At 34.7% G+C, this 24,047-nt stretch overlaps 1 long non-coding RNA gene across 2 annotated transcripts; it reads right to left on the reverse strand.

Annotated features, from left to right (window-relative positions):
* Nucleotides 1-2,614: 2,614 nt before the first annotated feature.
* LOC122913753 lies at nucleotides 2,615-11,921 on the reverse strand. Of its 2 annotated transcripts, none has more exons than XR_006385732.1 (3): nucleotides 11,896-11,921; nucleotides 7,665-7,783; nucleotides 2,615-2,868 (listed from the first exon to the last, which is right to left on the reverse strand). It is a non-coding gene; the product is annotated as an uncharacterized LOC122913753 (long non-coding RNA). The 2 variants fall into 2 exon arrangements; XR_006385731.1 differs by lacking the exon at nucleotides 2,615-2,868 and adding an exon at nucleotides 7,384-7,423.
* Between the last annotated feature and the right edge of the window lie 12,126 nt (nucleotides 11,922-24,047).

Below are 24,047 nucleotides of genomic sequence, written 5' to 3' on the forward strand. Positions count from 1 at the left end.
ACTATAACAGTTCCTACCTATAGTTTAAAACAGTAGTTTATGGAAACAGAAATGTTCTTTAAGAATGGCAGTCATAGAAGTATAAAGTTATATCAAAATGAAGTATCTCTAATCAGATATATATATTTTGAATAAAACATTAAGCCAGTTTATTCAACACTAAAACCATCAATTTTTTAAAAATAAACTTGGCAGAATTTTAAGAAAATAGATGCCTAGGTTTATTACTGCTTTGAATTATGAGAGATTGATCATGACACACTAAAAGTTTTCCACCATCAGCAAGGATTTTTAGAGAGAGGTCCCACCTTTATTTTTTAAAGGTTTTATTTATTTACTTGAGGGAAAGAGAAAGAGAGAAAGAGAAAGCACACAAGCGTGAGCAGGGGAGAGGTAGATGGAGAAGCAGACTCCCCACTGAGTAGGGAGCTCAGGACCCGAGCAGAAGGCAGACGCCTAACCAACTGAGCCATCCAGGTACCCCAGAAGTTCCCATCTTTAAAAGAAGGTGTATGAGGAAATAATTTTTCCCAAATCACAAGTAAAAATTTGAGAAATTCAATGTTTTCTCAAATGACTTCCTTATCCAAATTCAGTCTTCCTTCCTTTCTTTCTTTCTGAAATTTAGACAATTAGTCTTCTTTCAGTTCCTCATCAGTACAAAGGGGACAGTAATAGTCATTTCACTGACTTGCTGTGGAAGTAAATATACTATTTGGGCAAGCACTGCACCATCCTCCAATGTAATACATTGTAAACCATGGAAGTTGTTTCTCCACTCCCTCTTTTGCTTTGGCTTAAAGGAAACACTGTGTCTTCAGGTTCTTTTCTTTTCTTTTTTAAAATTAATATATAACATAGTATTGGTTTCAGGGGAAAGGTCTGTGATTCATCAGTCTCACACATTTCATAGTGCTCACCATACCACATACCCTCCCCAATGTCTATTACCCAGCCACCCCAACCCCTTACCCACCCCCATCAACCCTCAGTTCATTTCCTGAGATTAAGGGTTTCTAATGGTTTGTCCCCCTTTCTGGTTTCACCTTGTTTCATTTTTTTCCTCTCTTCCCCTATGATCTTCTGCCTTGTTTATCAAATTCCACTTATCATGAGATCATATAATTGTCTATCTCTGATTGACTTATTTTGCTTAGCATTAATACCTTCTAATTCCATCCATGTTGTTGCAAATCGCAAGATTTCATTTTTTGATGGCTGCATAACATTTCATTGTATATATATTACATCTTCTTTATTCACCTGTTGATGGACACCTAGGCTCTTTCCAAAGCTTGGCTTCAGGTTCTTAACAGTAGGCTGGAAGTCCATTTTTGTAGATTTTTAGAGGTGAATTCATAGCCTTGTGGATTATATGAGAACTTGGAGATTAAACAATTCCTCCTAACTCTCAATTATGTGCCCTTCACACGTTCATTTTTTATAACTCTGGTAATTTCCCAAGGCTAACTTCTAAATTTTTCACTCCTTTGACATTGTCCTTGAAGGCTCTAGAAGAATCTTATGGCTTCAGATGTTACAAAGTTTGGGCTACCATATATGCATCTACAAATATATTTCTTACCTTCTTTCTAGTTCCCTATCCACCACTGTGCATAAAACATTTTAATTTAAATGTCACAACTCTTGAAACATATTAAAAATCAAGTCTATTTCCCTTCCCTCCAAGAGCTATCTATACATTTTCCCATAATTATCCATAACATCTTCAGTGTTTCCAGGCTTATAACTTTTGGTGTCTTTTTTTTTTCCCTCTTCTTTTTCTTTCCTATTTTGACCTAATTTTAGATTCTGCTACTTTTTTCTCTGTAATAACTTCAAAATTCACTTTCTGTTAATATTACAGTCTCATCAGTTCCCCACTTCAGTTCTCCTTGTTCCACTTCCCAGCTGGCCTTAACTATCTCATGTGTGGATCATTATGATAGTTTATTAGGAATTCCCCTCATCATTTAACTTCTCCTACAATAGCCAAACTTTGAGAGTATTTGTACAACATTATTTATTCTTCAGCTGATATATCCATAGTGGCTGCTTATATCTTATTTTATAAAAATCTTAATTAGTAAGTCTATCACTCAAGATACTTCACAATTGGAACTACAATTTTATTAACCACAACTTTACTTCCATAAAAGACATTCTGCTTCAACTGCTATACTATGCTTGCTTTCCCCAAGTTTGACTTTTCTTGCCTTCTATGTTTCAGGTCTGCCACAGGTATAATACTGCTAAAAGAAAACCTTTGTTACTGTGATGAGTGTGGGAGATCATCAAAAGAAAGGGAAAAAGTTTTGCAGATGATCATATGTTCTGCAATCAAAAAAGGAATTCAACTGAATTTTTTCTTGACTTGGTAGCCTAGATTTTAACTTTATACCACTACCCTCTTTCCTCTTTAGAGATTCATAGACTTCTTCCTCTTCAAAATCCAGTTAAGAATTTAACTTCAGGAATCTTTCCTGGATGACAGTACATGAACAAAATATACTCAGAATCTGTGCTCTTTATTTAGAAATTTTCTGTATGCAGTTGTTAATATCATATTACTATATTAAGTACTTTTTGGTACATCCTTTCCAGTATATATATGTTTATTATATCCCTATATGCACATTTCTTATCATATTGAGTTATTTGGACACAAAGTAATGTCATATTCCTTTTAATTTTCACATTTAATTCCTCTCTTTCTTTTCTCCTCAGGAGACTTATTTTGCTGAAATCTCCAAGATCTCTGGGGATGTTTATTTAGACTTACAGATCAGTTTTGGTAACTATCTTCTTAGTCAACCAAGGAGATGATTTCATTTCAGCTGTTACTAATGTCACTGCCATAAGATATACCTGTTGAAACAAAGACAACTCAGTATCCCCATCACAGTCTTTATTGTAACTATTAAAATATTCTGCTGCCACAGTGTGTTCAGTACTGGATGAGCCACAATAAGTTGAACATAGCTACCTTCTGAAAACAAAGTCACCCTGTCCAGAGCAAGCCTGCTGAGTCTTTGAGCCTGTGAGAACCTCCCAAGGCACGGAAGGGGCTTAGCTGCGCTTACCCACCTGGCTTCTTGTGACTGGCTCACAGCCAGGTCTTCACATATGAATAGACTAACAGAGTAAGATCAAATCTTTGAGTCTGGCACATATGTATGCAAACAAACATTTTCTGTAAGGCTGCTGGTAATACCAGAGCAGATAAATGTGAAGAGATTTCCAGACTCAGCTATTAGTAGGACTGATACAATGCATATCTGCTTCTAGAGCAAAAGAAATGTCCCCTTTTGTTTCCAAAGATCCCTTCCCACTGTGCTTTTAAGGAAAAGCCTTCCTATCCAGACAGGGTTAGGGTCAGGATATCGATTTCTTCTCAAGTATTTGCAGAGTCTTTACTGTGATAAATACTTTTAGAGATACTGTTTGGTTGACCAGGTTCTTAATCTCAACAACCTCTGCCCATCTCCACTTAAAGGGACAAAAAAAAGTCAAATATACATATATGTTATCCTGCCTGTCATTAGTTTTGACTACTTAAACCTACATAGAATAAGTTGGAGAAAAGTGTGAGAACATAAAATGAGTTGTATCAAATCTCCTAAACAAAAAGAACTCCTTTTCTAGTTCAGTTGTTGTCTCTGAAGCTGTAATTCAAAAACAGCATTATTAACAAATCTATTCCTCTTAAGCTGGCCATTAAAGGTCATTAACATTTTGCTCTATCACACATTGCCATTGCTTTTTAAGCAAATACCTATATCTAACAGAACTTGGTATTTGCTGCTTCTAGAACACACCTTTTACTTTGCTTTCTGACGCAGCATTTGTCAACTCTGCCATTTTTTGTATCTGAAAGTCAGGACGTCATTAAAATCACAAAATATTTTTTCCAGTTTTACTGAGCTATAATTGACAAATAAAATTGCATATGTTTAAGGTGTACAAAGCGATAATTTGATATAAATATACATTGTGAAATGATTACCACAATCAAGTTAACACATCCATCACCTCACCTACTTACCATTTTTTGTTGCAGTGAGATCATTTAACATCCACTGTCTAGCAACTTTCAGGTATATATACAATCCAGTATTACTAACTACAGTCACCATGTTGTCCACTAGATCCTCAGAACTTACTCATCTTATAACAAAGTTTGTACCCTTTGACCACCATCTCCTCATGTCTCCCACTCCTCAGTCCCTGGAAACTACCATTCCACTCTTTGTTTCTGGATTCAAGGGTTTTTTTTGTTTGTTTATTTTTGTAGAGTCCACATAGGAGACAAAGTATTTATGTGGCTCATTTCATCTAAAATAATGTCCTTCATGTCCACGCATGTTGTGGGATATGGAGGATTTCCTTTATGGCTGAATAATATTCAATGTGTGTGTGTGTGTGTGTGTGTATCACATTTTCTTTATCCATTCATATTCCCTTAACAGATACTTGTTTCTGTATCTTGGCTATTGTGACTAATGCTGCAATGCACTTGGGGCTATAACTATCTCTAAAAGATTTTGATTTTGTTTCTTATCTAATCCATGTCTGTATTGCTGGATCACACAATAGTTTTATCTTTTACTTTTTTTGAGAAACCTCTACACTGTTTCTCTTAATGGTGGATATTCCTACCAACAATGTATGAGGGTTCTCTTTACCTCAGCTCCTCACCAACACTTATTTTTTTTTATAATAATCCTTTTAATATGTATGAGGTGATAGCTCATTGTGATGTTGATTTGCATTTCCCTGATGACTAGTGATGTTGAGGACCTTTTCCAGTACTTGCTGGCCATTTGTAAGTCTTACTTTGAAAACTGTTTATTTTACCCATTATTTAATCAGGTTATGTGTTTGTTACTGAGTTGTAGGAATTCCCTATGTGTCTTGGATACTAACCATTTGTCAGGTATATTCAAATATTTTCTCTCATTTCATAGGTTGCATTTTCATTTTGTTAATTACTCCCTTTGCTGTGCAGAAGCTTTTTAGTTTGATGTATTCTCATTTGTTTATTGTTGCTTTTGTTGCCTTTGCTTTTGGTGTCACAGTCAAACCGTCATTGCGAACAAAGTATCAAGGAGGCTTTTTTCCATTTTCTTCTCGTTTCACGTTTTTTGGTTCTAAGTCTTTAATCCATTTTCTATTAACTTTTGTATATGGTATAAGACTGGGTCCAATTTCATTCTTTTGTATGTGGTATGTGGTAGCCAGTTTTCCCAGAACCATTTATTATCCTTTCCCCTTGTGTGTTCCTGGTATTCTTGCTAGAGATTAGTTGACTGTATACATGTGGGTTAATTTCTGGGTTCTACATTCTATTCCCTTGATCTATGTGGGTTTTTAAGTCTGTACCATATTTTAAAATTTGCTATAACTTTGTAACATAGTTTGAAATCAGGAAGTCTGATACCTCCAGCTTTGTCCTTCCTAAAGATGTTGGCTATTCGGGGGCTTTTGTGATTCCATACCACCTATGACTATTTTTTTATACATCTGTGAAAAATGTCACTGGAATTTTGATAGAAATTGCATTGAATCTGTAGTTTGCTTTTTGTAGTATGAACATTGTAACAAACTAATTTTTCCATTTCTTGAACGTGGGTTATCTTTCATTTGTGACTTCTTCAACTTTTTGCATCAATGTCTTTTTAGGGTACAGGTCTTTTATCTCCTTGGTTACATTTATTCCCAAGTATTGTATTCTTTCTGATGCTTTTTTTTTTTTTTTTTTTTTTTTGCTGATGTTATTTTAAATGGAATTTTCTTATTTCCCTTAGAGATAGTCTACTGGTGTATAGAAATACAGATCAGTCCATCCCTGATTTTTGTATGCTGTTTTTCTATCCTGCAATTTTACTAAATTTGTTAGTTTTAAGTTTTTCTTTTAGAGTCTTTTATTTTTAAGATTATGTCATTGGCAAAGAGAAACAATTTTACTTCTTTCTTTCCAATTTTTGATAACTTTTATTTCTTTTTCTTGCCTAATTGCTTGGGTTAGAACTTCCATTATTCTGTTGAGTAGAAGAGGCAAGAGTGAGCATCTTGTTTTTTTTCTGATCTTAGAGGAAACGTTTTCAGTTTTTCTTCACCGAGTATGTTATCTGTGGGTTTTTTGTATATGGCCTTTATTATATCGAGATACATTCCTTCTGTACTTAATTTGTTGACTTTTTAGCATCAAGGGATATTACATTTTTTTCAAATGCTCTTTTTGTATCAAGATGATCGTATAATTTTTACTTTATTCTGTTAAAGTGATGTATCACATTTATTGATTTGCATATGTTGAAGAATCCTTGCATCCCAGAGAAAAGTCCCATTGGGTCATGATATAATGATTATTTTAATAAGCTCTCGAATTGCCAGTATTTTGTTGGAAATTTAGCATCTGTGTTCATTAGGGAATACTGGCTTGTAACTTTCTTTTTTTGTAGTGTCTTTGACTGGTATTGGTATTAAAGTAATGCTGGTTTATAAAATGAGTTTGGAAATGTTCTCCCCTCTTCAGTTTTTTGGAAGAATTTGAAAAGTATTGGCAGTAATTCTTCTTCAAATGTTTGGAAGAATTAACAGTGAAGCCATCTGATCCTGGATATTTCTTCATTGGGATGTTTTTGATTACTGATTCATTTGCCTTATTATTAACTAGCCAGTTTAAATTTCCTATTTTTTCATGATTCAGTCTTAGAACACTATATTTCTAGGAATTCATCCATTTCTTCTAGTTATCCAATTTGTTGGCATATCATTGGTCTTAGTAATTTATGACCATTTGTATTTTTGTGGTATCAGTTTAATACCTCTTTCACTTCTGACTTCATTTATTTGAGTGTTCTTTTTTCTTAGTCTAGCTAATGATTTGTCAATTATATCTTTGAAAAAAATTAGCTTAGCTTCATTAGTTTCTTCTACTGTTTTTCTATTGCCTGTTTTATTTAGTTTTGTTCTAATCTTCATTTCCCTCCTTCTGTAACTTTGAGCTGAGTTTGTTCGTCTCTCTCTCATTCCTTGAGATGTAAGGTTAAGTTGCTTTTTTGAGATTTCTTTTAAAATATAGTCATTTATTGCTATAAATCTGCCTCTTAGAACTGTTTAGTTTCATTGCATTATTTTTGATATATTGTGTTCTATTCTTATTTGTTTTAGGATATTTTCTATCTCCATTTTGATTTCTTTTTTGACCCATTTGTTGTTCAAGAATGTTGTAAATTGGGACGCCTGGGTGGCACAGTTGGTTGGACGACTGCCTTCGGCTCAGGGCGTGATCCTGGAGTCCCGGGATCGAGTCCCGCATCAGGCTCCCAGCTCCATGGGGCGTCTGCTTCGCTCTCTGACCTTCTCCTCGCTCGTGCTCTCTCTCACTGTCTCTCTCTCTCAAATAAATAAATAAAATCTTTAAAAAAAAAAAAAAGAATGTTGTAAATTTCCACATATTTGTGAATTTTATAGCTTTCCTCCTATTATCGATTTCTAGTTTCATACCACTGTAATAGAGAAGATTGGTATTATTTCAATCTTCTTAAATTTGTTAAGATTAGTTTTGTGAGAGGAATTGGTGGCCAAGGGGTGTCTCTTTGTGCTGAGCTGTGCTGGTTGGGGGCAAGGTGACACGGGTAAAATGAAACTGTTCTTACCCTCTTCAGTGCATTTATTCTTGGGCTTTTGGTCAAACAATGTGCTGGAACTTCCTTGCTGGACTCTTGGACTCTCGCAAATTTAATCTTCACTGTGGTTGACTATCAACTGATGTTCTCTAGGGAGATAAAAGTAAAAAACTCTGCCACATTCTGACAATGACAAAGTATTCATAGTTATAGACCATAAAAAATTCTACAGTAACCCAAGTAACTTGAGTCTGGGTCTTTGTCCACTGGAAGTTTAAAGTAGGGGTACAAATAAATGTCAAAATGAATTAGAGTAAGGAGAATAGTGACAAGTAGATTAGATAGTAAGTTATCATAATAGTCCCAAAATAGATAAAGAAGATCAACTCAAAAATAGTGGCTTGACCATATAAACTTATATTTCTCACTCTGAAAATGTGACTAAAATGATTGTAGAATGATAAAAAAGGAATAAACCCACAAAGCCAAACATAACAGAAGAGGAGAAAACAATATTTAGAAGCCAGATGGCAGGTGGATAGATAGAAACTGACTCAATAAATCTTTGAAAACAGAAACTGAAACCAGGAAGAAAGGCTGCTCAGAAACAAGTCAATGCATACCATTCATAAAGACACAGAAATTATAGGTCTTAGGTACTTCTGAACATGGGGGTATAGGTAATGCAGAAAACGATGTGAATTGGGTAAAAGTTTGAATAAGAAGCAGTTGGATCTATAGACAGCCTTTGTCAACCATTTGTCTGAACAACCTTCCCTTTCAGCTCCATAGAGAAGACTAGAAATTTACTCTCCAAGGAGGTACAACCAGTGGGCCTTTGAACTGGAACAACTCATTGGGCTAAAGACTTTTTATTTTGAAAAAAGGTGAATTATTGTATGTACTAAACTGAATTCTAGGTGAACCATACTATCTTCTTCCACAAACTTGGCTCCAAGAATACTGAAGGACAAGCTCATATTCTCAAAACAAACCATCATAAGATAAAAGATTTAGAAATACCTATATTTAGAGGTCCATAATAAAATGGCCAGTCATAGGTTATCAGTCAATGAAATCAGTCACCCACAAAGGAAAGTAACTTTGTGACACCAAAAGAAAGCAACCCACACTTATGCACAGGGAGTTCAATGATCTTTTTAGAATATTGCACTCAAATATGAATGGAAACACATTGAAAAAGCCAAATAAGGAAAGAAGAAAGTTTGAGGAAAAAGAGAGTAGGATGGGGGGAAAACAACAACACCTGTAAGACCTATCATGACTATTCTCAGTGAATTAAGCAAACATCTTGATTGCATTAATTAAACAAGAAGAAGATACTATTAAAAAGGAGTAGTCTCAGGGTATGTGCTATGGTGAGTGCTGTGAAGTGTGTAAACCTGCGATTCACAGACCTGTACCCCTGGGGCTAATAATACATTATATGTTAATAAAAAATAAAAAATTAATTTAAAAAAGGAGTAGTCTCTGTGTATAGTCATTCTTCAAATTTGAACATGATACAGAAGTTATACTTTTAATAATGGTACAGTAGCTTTTACTAGGTTAACCTTCTTACTTTACTAGTGGATAACAACAATGGGAAAAATATAAAAATATCTGTTTGAATGCGTTCGAGAGCAATTTAAGGCAGGCTGAAACTGGAACGGAGTTGACACGTGAAAGAAAGGATGTATTTATGTGGTTTTCCATCTAAGGTACTTCTTACGCTGCATTGCATGGAACAGCTGGATTTAAAGCAGAAAATTGCAGTCCTAACTGATTTGAGAATTCAGAGGGAAGAGTTTGAGACTATGGGCATGGCGAGAACATAAAATAAAAATCTCAGAAAAGAAGAAGCTAAGGAGCTGGAGGAGGAAAATCCATATACAAACTCCTTTAAATTCTTGGCAGGTCTTGATTAATGTATGTGCAGAGGGCCTGCTAGAAAGCAGCAGTTGGAAGGTGGGAAGAAGTGAAGATTTAGCTTAGGGAAAAGTTTCTAAAGTTTAAGTCAGTCACTTGAATTGCTTAAAAGAACACAACCCACACTACTTAGATGATGCTATCCATAGTCTCTATAAGGGTACAGTAACAAATTATGAAATGTAAAGAAACAGGAAAATATGGCCTACATTCAAGAGAAAAACAGTTAACAAAAACCAATACTAAAATGGCTAATATAAATATGTTCAAGGGATTAAAGGAAAAGTATGGCTAAAATGAACAAATAGGAGACTCTCAATAGAAAAATACAAACTACCAAAAAGAAAAAAAAGGAAGAAAGAAAAAAAGTAAGAGTCAAATAGAAATTTTAGAAATGAAATGTACAATATCTAAAATAAAAAATTTACTGGATGAGAACAACAGATTACAGGTAGTCATATGAAGAAAACAGTAATTTTGAAGATAGATAATAGAAAATATTCAACCTGAAAAGGAGAAAAATATATTGAAAAAAAAAATAGACTCAATGACCTTGTGGGGCCATATTTAAATGATTTAAGTTATATATATATATATATATATATATTTTTTTTTTTTTTAAGTTATATTTTAAAATGGGGCAGAAAAGTTTTTTAGAAAATAATGGCTAAATTTTTCCTAACCTGCTGAAAAATGTAAACTTATAGATCCAACAAGAACAATGAATTTCAATTAAGATAAATACACAGAAAACCATGCATAGCGTGCCTGAGAGGTTCAGTTGGTTAAGTGTCTGCCTTCAGCTCAGGTCATGATCCCAGAGTCCTGGGACTGAGCCCCACATCATGCTCCCTCTTCATTGGGGGACCTGCTTCTCCCTCTGCCCCTCACTCTGCTCTCATGTCTTTCTCACTCTCTCTCAAATAAATAAATAAAATCTTAAAAAAGAAAAGAAAAGAAAAGCATGTTTAGGCACTTATTTATGAAATGATGGAAAACACAGAAAAAGAGAAAATCAGCCAGTGAGAAAAAACTACATTACAAATGGGGGCAGGGGGTACGGGGTAGGGAATGATATAAATTACAACTGACTTATCAGCAGAAACAATGGAATGTGGGAGAGAATGGAATAACATCTTTAAAGTGGTGGGGGAGTGGGAACTGTCAAATGAGATTTCTATATCTAAGAAAAATTATCTTGCAAAATAAATACATTTTTAGGGGCACCTGGGTGGCTCAGAGGGTTAGGCTTCTGCCTTCAGTTCAGGTCATGGTCTCAGGGTCCTGGGATCAAGCCCTGCTTTGGACTCTCTGCTTAGCGGGGAGCCTGCTTCCCCACTCTCTGCCTGCCTCTCTGCCTACTTGTGGTCTCTCTCTCTGTGTCAAATAAATAAATAAGTAAAAACTTAAAAAAATAAAAACATTTTTAGAAAAACAAAATTGAGAGAAACTGTTGTCAGCAGAGCAGTACTCTAAGAAATTTCAAGGGAAATTCTTTAGGTTAAGGAAACTTAGATGGAAACATATATAGGAAAAAATTATGAGAACCAGTAGTAGCAAATGCCAAAGTAAATATAAAAGAGAATATACTTGCCTTTCTTAATATTTAAAAGAATGTGACTATTTAAGGGAAATTAATAAAAATTAAATGTTGGGTTGATGCATACAGATGTACTACATATGAAAATATTATTATAAAGGAAAAGACAGTAAGTGGAGATAGACTGTTGCTAGGTTCTAATTTTTTTAAAAAACAGCTTCATTGAGATTTAATTCACTTAGCATACAACTCACCCATTTAAAGCATACAATTCAATGGCTTCAATTACATTCACAGTAGAGTGGCATAAGCTATTTTTAAGAGTAGAGATGTCTAATATTGAATTGAAGCTGCCATGATATAAACACGTGTTCTGATTCACCGATCCAAATCTTCTGCAAAACTGGCCTGTGAAATATGGATTACTTATCGAGTACAATTTATTATTATAAAGTAATTTCTACTTCAGCTTAGCCTCTTAATAATCTAAACTGAGAAATTAGGAATTCAGAATTATAAACTGTTAACATGAAAACACAGTAAAGGATAGAATGGTTGCAATTTCTATAATAAGGATGTATACAGGAAGAATGACCAGGTATACAAATTTTTCAACTGAACTGTAATTTTTGAAATGACAACATAAATTCAATCTGATCACCAACCTGAATGATCACTACTTGCTGACAGTGTTACAAATGGGAACTAGAAGGATATAGAGTATATTTTTTATAGAAAACAATAGCCTGCCAGATGGTAACTAGGCAGCAAACATGTAAGAAATATGCAAACCTCATGGGGCGCCTGGGTGGCTCAGTGGGTTAAGCCGCTGCCTTTGGCTCAGGTCATGATCTCAGGGTCCTGGAATCGAGTCCCGCATCGGGCTCTCTGCTCAGCGGGGAGCCTGGTTCCTCCTCTCTCTCTCTGCCTGCCTCTCTGCCTACTTGTGATCTCTCTCTGTCAAATAAATAAATAAAATCTTTAAAAAAAAAAAAGAAATATGCAAACCTCTTAAAATATAACCCCACAAAATCTTAATGTTATATTACTTACATATGTATAAACATAATATCATAAAATTAGATATAACACATTTTTTAAGCTAATATCACTACCAAACTAAAACAAATTTATAAACCTCAAAACGTTTTAAAAACCAACATATAAATAAACATAATTTAATATTAAATCATTTTGTTTCACTAAAACTAAGTTGCTAATGTTGGGTTTAATAGAGGGTGATGTTTCTTTATGTCTGGTTCTATATTTAATGTGTTTCTATATTTTTAAATTTTAATGTTACTAATGTGGACACTGCCTTTTCATGTAAGTGTACTGTATAAATGACCTTTATGTTCACTGAGTCTCACACTAAACATTTCTGTACTTTAACATATATAAGCTAACCTTTATTTTTTTTTCACAATTTAAAGGCTTTGCTTGTTACTACAGTATGATCAGATTTATACTTAACTCTTGCTTATGTAAATATCTTTGAGTGCCTATTTGAATAAGGTATAATTGTTAGCATTGTAGAGATTATTTTTTTATTTGAAAATACATTTAAATATTTCTATTATTTAAATCTACACTAAGTAATCTTATGGGACTTAGAACAGGGTATTGAATACCCTAGAATTATTTCAAAGAGACACAAAGATAGGGTCTATATAATATGATAATAATACAAATTCAATATGGAACCAAATGCTGCAATTTGGGATTCATGGTACCTTTACTACCATGCTGTTATGAACCAACCCTTTATGAACCACTAAGACAACTTCACTTTTGAATTGCACCATGACATTTCTTTGCATTCACTAACCAAAAATGTGAGAAAACACAAATATACATAATTGTCCTGAAATCACAAGTCAGTACTTTGTCGTTAGGATTATAGGATATCATTAGGATTATTTATGACATCATTATATTAAATATTTACAGTCAATTAGATGAAAGCAGAATTTAAAATGGTCAGAATTTTTTTTCCATAGCACTTATCACCTTCTAACATCTATATTTTACCTCTTTGTTCATTGTCTATAATCTCCAACCCCACGAGAACGTAAACTCATTAGGGCAGCAACATTTTCTTTTTCTCCTCCATAATGTATTTCAAGTGCCTAGAATAGCATCCAACACATAATAAGCACTCAGTAAATGTGCTGAAGGAATGACAAAACTTGTCATAAGATGACATCTGGGGACACTCCAACCTCTCAGGATTCCCAGATTGAGAAATACTGGCATGGAAAAAAAGTTTTGGCCCAGGAACCAGAGAGACCAGAGTTTGAAACCATTTTGTAGCTACTAAGTCTTATTCTGCTGCTTAGCTACTTGCATGACTTTAGGCAAGTCACTTAAATTTAGGGAGTCTGCTTTTTTCTCTAGCAAAATGTAAAGTCTGTTAAAAAATGGGGAAAAAAGGTTAACACAAAAAGCATATAAAATACCAGCATATAAAGGTATCATCATCATAATTATTAGAGAGGCCATAGGAAAAGTATTTAATCAAGTAAAACTAGACTTTTCCACATTATCATGATTTTCCTTTTTTTAATTCTTCTTATTCATAAAAAGGTAAAATAGGAAAAGCTTTGGAATAAATGAGAAAACAAAAATAGGATCTAGAACTTCCACTAAAACAAATGTGTGAAAATACTGCAAGATGTTTTCATAATAATCATTTATCAGATGTTGAAAGAGCTTGGTTATAATACAGCTGTAAAATAAACCAAAAACAAAGTATCAACAAGAAATCAGTAATAGATGATATACATGATGTAGAATAAAGATCATCTTGTAACCTCAGCTGCATGAGAGTGGTTTTCTTCCCCAGCTCTCATATACTTTAACTACAAACTTACCTACCCATTTCTGGTAAACAGGTTCTACTCAGTTTGGCAGGAACTTTAACCCTCAGGCCAACCCTGAAGGAAGAATTAACCTACATAATTATTGAACCCTCAGGCAGTGTGCCTGGCTAGGAAGCTGGGTATGTGGGGGTACACACTGCAATCATCTCAGCATTTTACTGTAATATCCCACAACCATCAGAGGGAGAGGTTAAAAGTCATTTGCTATATGAAGAAGAAAAAGCAGTGTAAATTTATTCCTTGATTTAAGTTTTGCTGCCAAACGGAATTCTCAGAATACTTCAGAAGCGCAAATGGATTTAAGGTCTGTTTTAAGTAAACATTATCTGTAGTATAAAAGGATGATAAAATATTACATAGTTTTAGGCAAGGGACACACAGTATTCACAGTTTAGCACACACAAAAAAGCAATTTTGGATGGCTAAATTCAGTCTTAATCCAAACCATGTTCCAACAATACAAATCAGTACTGGTGGATTAAATGGGTCTGTCCTCCAACATCCATAACACTAAAGAAAACAGTTAGATGTGAAATATACCCCTAAAAATAATTTGGGTGTTAACAGCCAAACACAAGTCCTTAAGGTGGTATATGCCAGGATTCCCCATAGAAAGTAGTAGTTTTCCCTTTGTAATTAATTCATATCTTAAAAGGGAGATACTTTGAGTTGGGATAAGGGAGGAAGTAAAGGATAGTCTCTTTCTTGTCATACTTCTACCCAGCAATTTTAGCATCTATGGATAAAAAATTATTTTCTGCAATAATTATTTCTGTAGTATTTGCCAGGTAGTGATTTTCTATTTCCATTATTCTTTATGCATTTATTTATTAGAATTTTACTACATAGAAGCAGCTATCTTTTTGCCCAAGATTATTCAATTTTTTATATCAGTATAGCTTCACAGATATTTATTTAATGCTATGGTTTATAATCCATTACTTGAATTATATATTTTATTCACATGGGGTCTTAAATGTTACTTTTTATGGTTGATTTTGAACATGGTTGTGTATTGCTGAGAAAACACTATGTGAATAACATCATTTTTTGACATTTATTGAAATTTCCTTTGTAACAAAGCATGTAGCTTATTTTTTAAAATATTTTTTGTATGCATGACATAATTGACATTCTTCTTTGTTTCTGCTCTTTTTCATTTGAGCTAGAAAACATATAGAAGTGCACCATATATAATTATATGCTTAGCAAATTATTATAAAGCAGACGTCTGTGTTACCAACCAATTGTGAAAAAAATACAGTCTTGCTAGGACAGAAAAACATCCTAAGTGCTATGCTCCAATTATCACCCTTGCTTAACAACCAACCTTTCCCAAACAAAACTAACACCTTGATTTTTGGGTTATCTAGTTACCAGCTTCCCCTAATAAATTTACCACTGAAGTATGTGTAACTAAAAACTATGCTTTAGTGAAACAATTTATATTATGGAAACATGATTAATCAATTAATATTAATATCACACAAAATAAATGTCAAAATAAGGAGTATTGCCAGAGACAAAAACATTTCAAATGATAAAAGGTTTAATTTACAAAGAACGCATTGCAGTCTTATACATGTATGCATCTAATAACAAAACTTCTAAAGTATATGAGACAAAAGTGACAGAAAGATAAATAAAAAAGTACCAACTCGGGGCGCCTGGGTGGCTCAGTGGGTTAAGCCGCTGCCTTCGGCTCGGGTCATGATCTCAGGGTTCTGGGATCACGTCCCGCATCGGGCTCTCTGCTCAGCGGGGAGCCTGCTTCCCTCTCTCTCTCTCTCTGCCTGCCTCTCTGTCTACTTGTGATCTCTGTCTGTCAAATAAACAAATAAAAAAAAATCTAAAAAAAAAAAAGTACCGACTCATACTTGAAGATCTTAATACTCCTTTCTCAGTAATTGATATAACAAGCAGAAAGCAAGTGAGAAAAGATATAGATGTGAATAAATATCAAATTAACCAATTAGAAACCTATACCTAACAACTGCAGGGCATACTTTTTTTTCCCCAAATGCATGTGGAACATGTGGTATTTTATTCCCATAACTAATGAACATAAATACTTTTATATATTTATTTGTTACTGGGCTATTATAGTTGCCATGAGGGCTCTGCGTAATAAAGGTTTTGCCTATAGGGAACACTATCTAGGACAGTTGCTACAAGGACTGATAGAAGTATAGTCTAGGAAGGGTCCTAGAGTCTGGCAGGCTGTAGGAGTGCAGAGGTTAAGATGTTTTACCTATGGTGAATGAGATGTGATAAAGGTGGAAAGAAATGTACCAGCTTGTGTGATTTCTCTGGCATTTCAAAGCAATGATGAAGAGAGTTAAGTATTAGGACTGTGGAACTGGGTGGTTATTGCTGAGCACCAGAGTTTATTGAAGGAAAAGAATAACAGATTCAGGTCAATTAAATTAAATTGGTAAATTTAAAGCAAAGAATAAAAATCAAAGGGCAAACATGATTTAAGATTAGCAATGTGACTTAATTATAAGAGTAGCAGAGCTAAAGAGAAAGCTGATTGCTCATTCCAGTCAGGTCTTCTATGCCAATGTCAGGGCCCTTTTGCAGAGGTGAGACCCTTAGTTCTGAGACAGATATATTAATGAAGTAGTTGAGACCTTTGAAACCAAGATTATCCTCAATCCTTTGGCTCTGTGAATGGGACCCACTTCCAGTTGTTGGGGATAGGGGTTTGATGACCACATAGAGGTTTCAAATGAAGTAGGTACCTTATAATGCTTTCCTTTCTCAGAACCTAACTTCATGGGCACCAAAGCAATGACCATCAAGTCTCAGAATAGCCCCACTGGAGAAATCTTGGGTCTTCCAAGGGAAGAGATTTAATGTCAAAAGACAGTTGAAGCACCTGGCTAAAAAGTACTATAGGAACTGCCAGAACATGCCCAAAAGTAAAAATCCTGAGCAAGTTGAACCAGGGAATTGGAATACAAATTGCCTAATGGGAGATCTTTCCCATGACTCAGATTAAATGCCCTGACAAGGGCTCTTTGAGTCCGTTTTTAATATACTGATGAGGTGGTTTTTGGAAATGTAAAGGAGTGATGACCCATATTAAATAGAGATTTGATAACTGGTGTTACAAACTATTCAGAAAGTAATAAAAAAAACCTCAGAGAAGTGGGTATGCTGGAGTGGATATGATACATATCCAGCTTACTACATTCCCTGGAAGGATTTGGAAGATGTTTCATTTATTAGCATTGCTGGGTAGCTTAGTGGTAACTGTTCTTTGTAGGTGGGGACTTCAAAAGTGATGATAATGTTATAGAAATGGAATCTCTCCTATAACTGTGGACAATATGATCCAGGAAAAGCAGAGATTAGATGGCAGCACTTAATTATCAGGAGGATGGTGGAAATTAGTACTATAATAGGCAGCAAGCTTCAAATGGAAACCAGGGGGTGCCTGACCCACAGGGATTTATGGATGTGGCTCATAGAACTTGGTGTTACCAGACACAAGATAAATGGGCAGCAAATAGAGGTGTTTTATAATTCTAACATATATTCAAAGAGATCAAGACTGAATGAGCAAAGATAAAGTCAGCCGATACAGGGGCACCTGGGTGGCTCAGTTGGTTAAATGGCTCCCTTCAGCTCAGGTCATGATTCCAGGGTCCTGGGATTGAGCCCTACATCAGGCTCCCTGCTTAGAAGAAAACCTGCTTCTCTCTCTCCCTCTGCCTGCTGCTCTGCTAATTGTGCTCTCTGTCAAATAAATAAATAAAATCTTAAAAAAAAAAAGTCACCCACTTCAATGGAAACTCATAATCCCTTGCTATTTCCAGACCAGAGTCAATTCTCAGATCCAGAATCCATCAATTAAAGGAGAAGCTAGGGTCTATTTATTGCCACAGACAGCAAAAGGATACAGTAGTAACAGACTTCATCTTTCTAGCATCTGGTTCTATGAGCAATGAAATATACCATCTTATATTAATACATATACTTCAGCCTTCATTTGATTAGTGTCAATATGGCATACCTAGTCCCATCCTTTAACTTCTAAACTATTTGAATATTTATATTTGAAGTGGTGTCATTGTAGACAGCATATATTTGGGTCTTGCTGTTTTCTATGCGACTTGGCAATCTCTGTCTTTTAATTAGGATATTTAGGCCATTTACATTTGATGTGATTAGAAAAGATGATATTTAAGTCTATCATTTTGCTAAATGTTTTGAATTAATTAAGCATTTTTTGATAACTCCACTCTGTTAGCTTATTAACTATACCTCTTTTAAAATGTCATTTTTGATTTTTAAAAAGAGTTTATAGCATACAACTTTATCAGTCTACCTTTGAGTGATATTATATCACTTCATGTTCATTGTAAGAACTTTATAACAATTCTTTCATTTTTCCATTTTCTTCAATAGCTTCTGTGCTACTGTCATGGATTTTACTTTCATGTATTATAAAAACAATCCATTGCTATTATTTTTGCTTCAAATAATCAATTGCCTGTAAATATATTTAATAAAAATTTCTTTAGAATTTACCAACATAGTGACCATTTCCAAAGCTTTTCATTATGTGGTATAATTTTCCATTTGTCTAAAGTTTCCTTCAACATTTTTTGTTGTTCAGGTCTGCTAATGATAAATTCTTTCAGCTTTTTATACATCTGAAAAAGTTTGTATTTCATCTTTGCTTTTGAAATGTATTTCTACTGTTTATAGAATTTCAGTTTAACTTTTTTCCCCCTCAATGTAAAGATGTTTCTCCACTGTCTTGGCTTGCATTGATTCCAATAAGAAATCCGTGATTGTTATCATTGTTTCTCTATACATAATGTGTCTTCTTTTCTTTAGAGGTTTTTAAATTGTTTTGCTTCACAGTGATTTTAAGCAATTTGAGTATAATGTGCTTAGTGTAGTTTTCTTCATATTTTTTGTGCTTGGAGTTTGTTGAGATAGTTGGACCTTTGGGTTTATAATTTTCACCAAATTTGGAAAAAAAATCAGCTATTTCTTGGGAAAATATTTTTCTTGTTCTCCTATCTATCCTTCACAGGGCTTCAATTACACAAAAATTAGGCCACAAAAAGTTACCCCACAACTTACAGATGTTTTGTTCTTTATTTTTCTGTTACTTTTCTTCTGAAATATCTAATCTCTGAATCCCTTCCTGACATGATATTCTTCACCCCAGACATGGTGGTCTTAGCCTTTACACGTTTAATTAGAGTATTTTTTTAATCTTTCATGTGCCTATTTAATATATTCCTGATTTCTTCTAACTTTGTGAATATATGAAATCCACTTGTGATAGCGGTCTTCATCCACTAATTCTATCTTCTGTATCATTTTTGGTTTGGTTTAGATTGATTAATTGTTCTCCTCATTCTCAGTTGCAAATATTTGGTCCAAGTCTATAGCTTATTTTTTCACTCATTTAACAATGTCATTCATATAGCAGAAGTTGTCAGTTTTGTTGACGTCCACCTTTTCTTTTTCATTTATGGTTCAGGTTTCGTTCATCCATCTAAAAAATCTTTCATTTGGCCCAAGGTCACAAAGATTTTATATTTTCTTCAAGAACTTGTAGAGTTTTAGGTTTGTATTTAATACCAATTTAAAATTAATATTTGTATATATTGAAATATGTGTAAGGGTATTTATTTATTTACTTGGTTCCAGAACTATGTATTGAAAAGACATTGGATAGTTTTTGACCCTTTGTCAAAAATGTGTTTAAAAAAAATAGTGTTAATTTTTGGGCTTTCTATTCTGTTCCATTAATCTTTCAGTCTATCCTCACATAATTACCACACTGTTTTGATACTGCGGCGTATCCCCCCCCAACATCCATTGAATTGCTGATTAAAAATATATAGTGATATGGTGAATCCTGCTGATTTTAGAAAGTTGAACCAACCTTACATTCTAGGAATAAACCTGACTTGCTCATGAAGTATCATTCCTTTTACATATCATTCAACTAAGTTTGCTAATACTTTGTTAAGGATTTTTGTGTTTATGAGAGTTATAGGTCTATAGTTCTCTGCTCTTACACTGCCTTTGTCTGATTTTAGCATCAACGTAATGCTGACCTCATAAAATGAGTGGAAAACTATTTCTTCATTTTCTATTTCCTAAAAGAGATTGTTTAGGACTGGCATGATTTCTTCCTTAAATTTTGGTAAAACTTGCCAGTGATGCCATCTGTGCTGGGTGTTTTCTTTATAGGAAGGTATTTTAACTACTACATTCAACCTCTTTAACAGAAAAAAACTAAGGAGGTTATTTCCTCTTCACTGAATTTCGGATGATTGTTATTTAAGGAACTTTTCCATTTAGGTTATATTTATTGACAAAATTATTATTTTCTTATCACTTAATATTCATATTATATCTGTCAGATCTTTAGTAATGTCTCTTCTTTCATTCTTGGTTGTGATAATTTGTGTCTTCTCATTTTTTTTCTTGTTCAGTCTGACTAGAGGCTTATCAATTTTTGTTTTTCAAAGAACCAAATTTTAGGCATGTTGATTTTCCCCACTATCTTAAATTTCATTGGTTTATGCTTTTATCTTAATTATTTCCTTACTTCTTGTTTTGTTTTCTTAAAACAGATTGTTGATCCAAAACTTTTGCTTTCTAAAATACGGCATTAAACCTGATTTCTCTGTAGTACTTTTTAGCTGAATCTTACAAATTTTGTAGTGCATTTTCATTGTCATTCAATTCAAAACATTTTCTAATTTACCTGTGACTGCTTCTTTGACCTATGTGTTATTTAGAAATCAACTTAATTTCCAAAAAAATTGGGATTTTTCCTAATTTTTCTTACTGATTTCAAGTTCAGTTTGTTGGTCAGATAATATATTTTGTCTGACTTCAATATTTTTGATTTTTTTTTAAGGCCAGAAAGTGATCTGTTTTTGTGAATGTTCCAAGTATACTTGAAAAGAACCTATTTCATTCTTGGTAGGTGGAATGTTCCTCTTATTTTCATTTTCCTAAATAGCTATTAACTTTTTGGAAATAAAACTTCACAAAGAGAAGGAATAGATCACATAATGTTGGATTCAGAGATCTGATGGTTCATTGCATGAATCTGAAAAATAAAAAAATATTTTATAAAAGTATTATGATCATACGTAGTAAACAAAGTACATGTATATACAATTAATAATGATATAAGAAACCATGTACCAGCACATAAATGCAGATAATGTATAAGTTATCTCTTCACATGCTTACCTTCTAATCTGTTCCCAGTATGATCCAGTGACCCATTGTCCCCAGCCACACTGGTTTTTAGTTCTTCCAAGCAGCTTGTTCCAATCTCTTCTTGTCTGAGGATTTACTGAGTATACTCTCTACATGGAAAATATTTTCTTCTTCTTTTTGTCTAATTTCTTTTCTACTTTCAGCATTCATCTTGAATTCACTTTCTTCAGGAAGTCTTTTCTGACACGCTCTCCAAAGATCAGTTCCTCCTGGTACACATTTTCATGGCACCCTATATGTCTCTTTCACAGGACTTATTATGATTAAAATGAAAAATATAAGAGTAGATTAGGGCAGATCATCAAAGATGTTATGACTTCTCAAAAGGTTCAAAATCATCAACTCAAAAAAGTTACCAAAATGAGACATGAAGCAGCCAACTAAGCTGACTTAATGAACTTAAACCTGGTTTTTAATGAATAGCATTTCTCTTTTGAAGACATCTATGAAAGGAGAATTATATCTTCAGAAGAATTTTAAATGCTTCTGACTTCCATATTATATGTCTAACACATCCAAGAGAACATAATTTATAAAATGTTGCACATAGCAGGACACACACAAAATCAACCAAAATGAGAAGTCCCATTTTATTGCATTCAAACATCCAGACAAATGGATAAGGTGTCTGTTTCCCTAAGACATTTCTTGCTTTAGGAAGGAAAATCCATATACAAATGCCAAATTTGGCTCAACTTTTTTTTCCAAATTGAATCCAAAAATTAATGCTTTAGAGTCTATTAATTTTGTAAATTTTTAGGCAAAGAATATGGGTGAAGAGAGTGAGGGGAAAATCTTTGTCTTTCATGAATATTTGGAACCTTAATTTCTTTTAAATAGCACTTGACACTATTACCAGGGAGCACTTGCAGGAAAATACAGAGATTCCTTGGCAGTGGGGTTGGAAGAACTGCCTTCCCCATGTCTTTCAGACTCACTTTGTAAATTATGTGAAACACTTTTAGACAGACACTGGCACTCATAAATTATACAGCCCATTTGCATATTCCAGTCATGAGACATTATGCAAAGTGACATGATTTGCATAATGGATTCCTCTTGTCGCTTCAGTTGCTGCATGCTTTTAAAAAAACAAAATGAAATAAAATGAAAGCATGAAAAGGTGAAAGCATCAAGTTTCCAGCTTTGCCTATCTCCTTCCCAACTACAGTATCAATTGCTTTCCTTTTCTACAGGGGGAGAGATAAGGACAGAAAGCAAAATTCTACAAACATACAAACAAACCAAAAGAACTTTCACATGAATTTTGTTTTTAATTAAAATGTACCTACTTTTTAGTGAAATCCATTATAAATAACCCATGCGAGTCAAGAGAAATGGGGACAAATTAAAACAGTAAGGATACAGAGAAAGAAACTTCACGGAACTTTTTCCTTAAAAACAAACAAACAACTTCTTTAGGTGTGATATTTAGGGAAGCGGTTGCCTTCCTCCTTGTAACTTAAAGAAAAAAGGCTTCAGGTATTTTCTTATTATTGGGAAAGGGCATATTATGGATGAGATAAATGGGTTAGGAGGGATTTTTCCCCCCATAAGAACTTCTGAAGGGTTTTCCTGTTTTGAAAGACGAAGGGAGAAGAGAGACAGGGTGTGCTTTGATTATTTAACAAAATATAGAATGGCTATATATACCGTAAGGACGAGGCAGTATCACGTCGACTTCTATCGGCTCTACTCCAATAAGCAGGCAACGTTCCCTCAGCAGTTGCCAGTTTTGCTGCGGGCTTTCCCTGCCCCCCTGCACCAGTGCGGAAGGCAGAGTGTGCCAAGCGGCTGGCGTCTGTACCCTGTGGGAAAAGTTAACTGTAATTCTTCGGCTTTTAAAATCAATTAACCCGTGTGTTAATTAACGTCAAGTCGACGAGAGGAGGAGGAGAAGAAGGGGAGGGAGGGAGGAAAGAAAAAAGCTGCAAGGGCGGATGGCAGAAGAGTTGGCACAGTGCCATCCATTCAGGGGCAACGCCACAGTTTCGTGCGATAGCAGCAGCGGGTATATGTTACGAGGGCCCTGTATGCGGGCCAGACAGTGCGGTAAAGCCAAGGGAGATTATCCAGACCCCCAGGAGCGAACAGAAAGCAGCAACCGAAGGCGCAAGTGCCAGGATTACAGCCTAGGCTGCTCCAACTATGAGCCCTTCCTCGGACCCAGAGACTCGGCTACTTGGGGTTTGGGGGTCTTCCACACCAAAGAGGCACAAAGCTGACTTTAATCACTTTCTTCCTTTAAACTTGATTCTGCCGCAGTGGAGCAAGCACAGCGGATGCTTTCACACCCAGCAAGACAAAGGCCGTCGTCTCCGCCATGACACTGTTCCGTTCCAAGCAGAGGCCGGGATCTTGGACTCCTTGAAAAATCAAAGGAAACAAGGAAAACAAACAACAAATACAGCAACAAACTGAAAAAATTAACTACCACCAAAACTGTGTGCCCATTTGCCCATGCCAGGGGTGATCTGGGCATCTGTTGCAGCAGAAGGCGCTTGTGTGGGGCTTTTTTTTTCTTCTTTTTTCTTTTTGGGCAAGCTGTTGGTTTGTTTGCTATTCAACTTCGTTTATAATTAACTTAAAAAAAAAAAAAACCCCACCATTCAGCCTAGTCAACAACAAACAAAGAGCAAAAGCAGACATCGGAAGAGAAATGCCATAGGAAGCGGCATGAATACATGCCACAGCCGGTGCCACTTGCCATTTGGAAAACCTCAGGGAACGATGCCAATTCTACAGCTCCGAAGAAGGCAGAGAAGGGAGCATAAAGGTCTACAAATA

This window comes from Neovison vison, chromosome 7 (assembly GCF_020171115.1).
Source record: "Neovison vison isolate M4711 chromosome 7, ASM_NN_V1, whole genome shotgun sequence".
NCBI classification, from domain to species: domain Eukaryota; kingdom Metazoa; phylum Chordata; class Mammalia; order Carnivora; family Mustelidae; genus Neogale; species Neogale vison.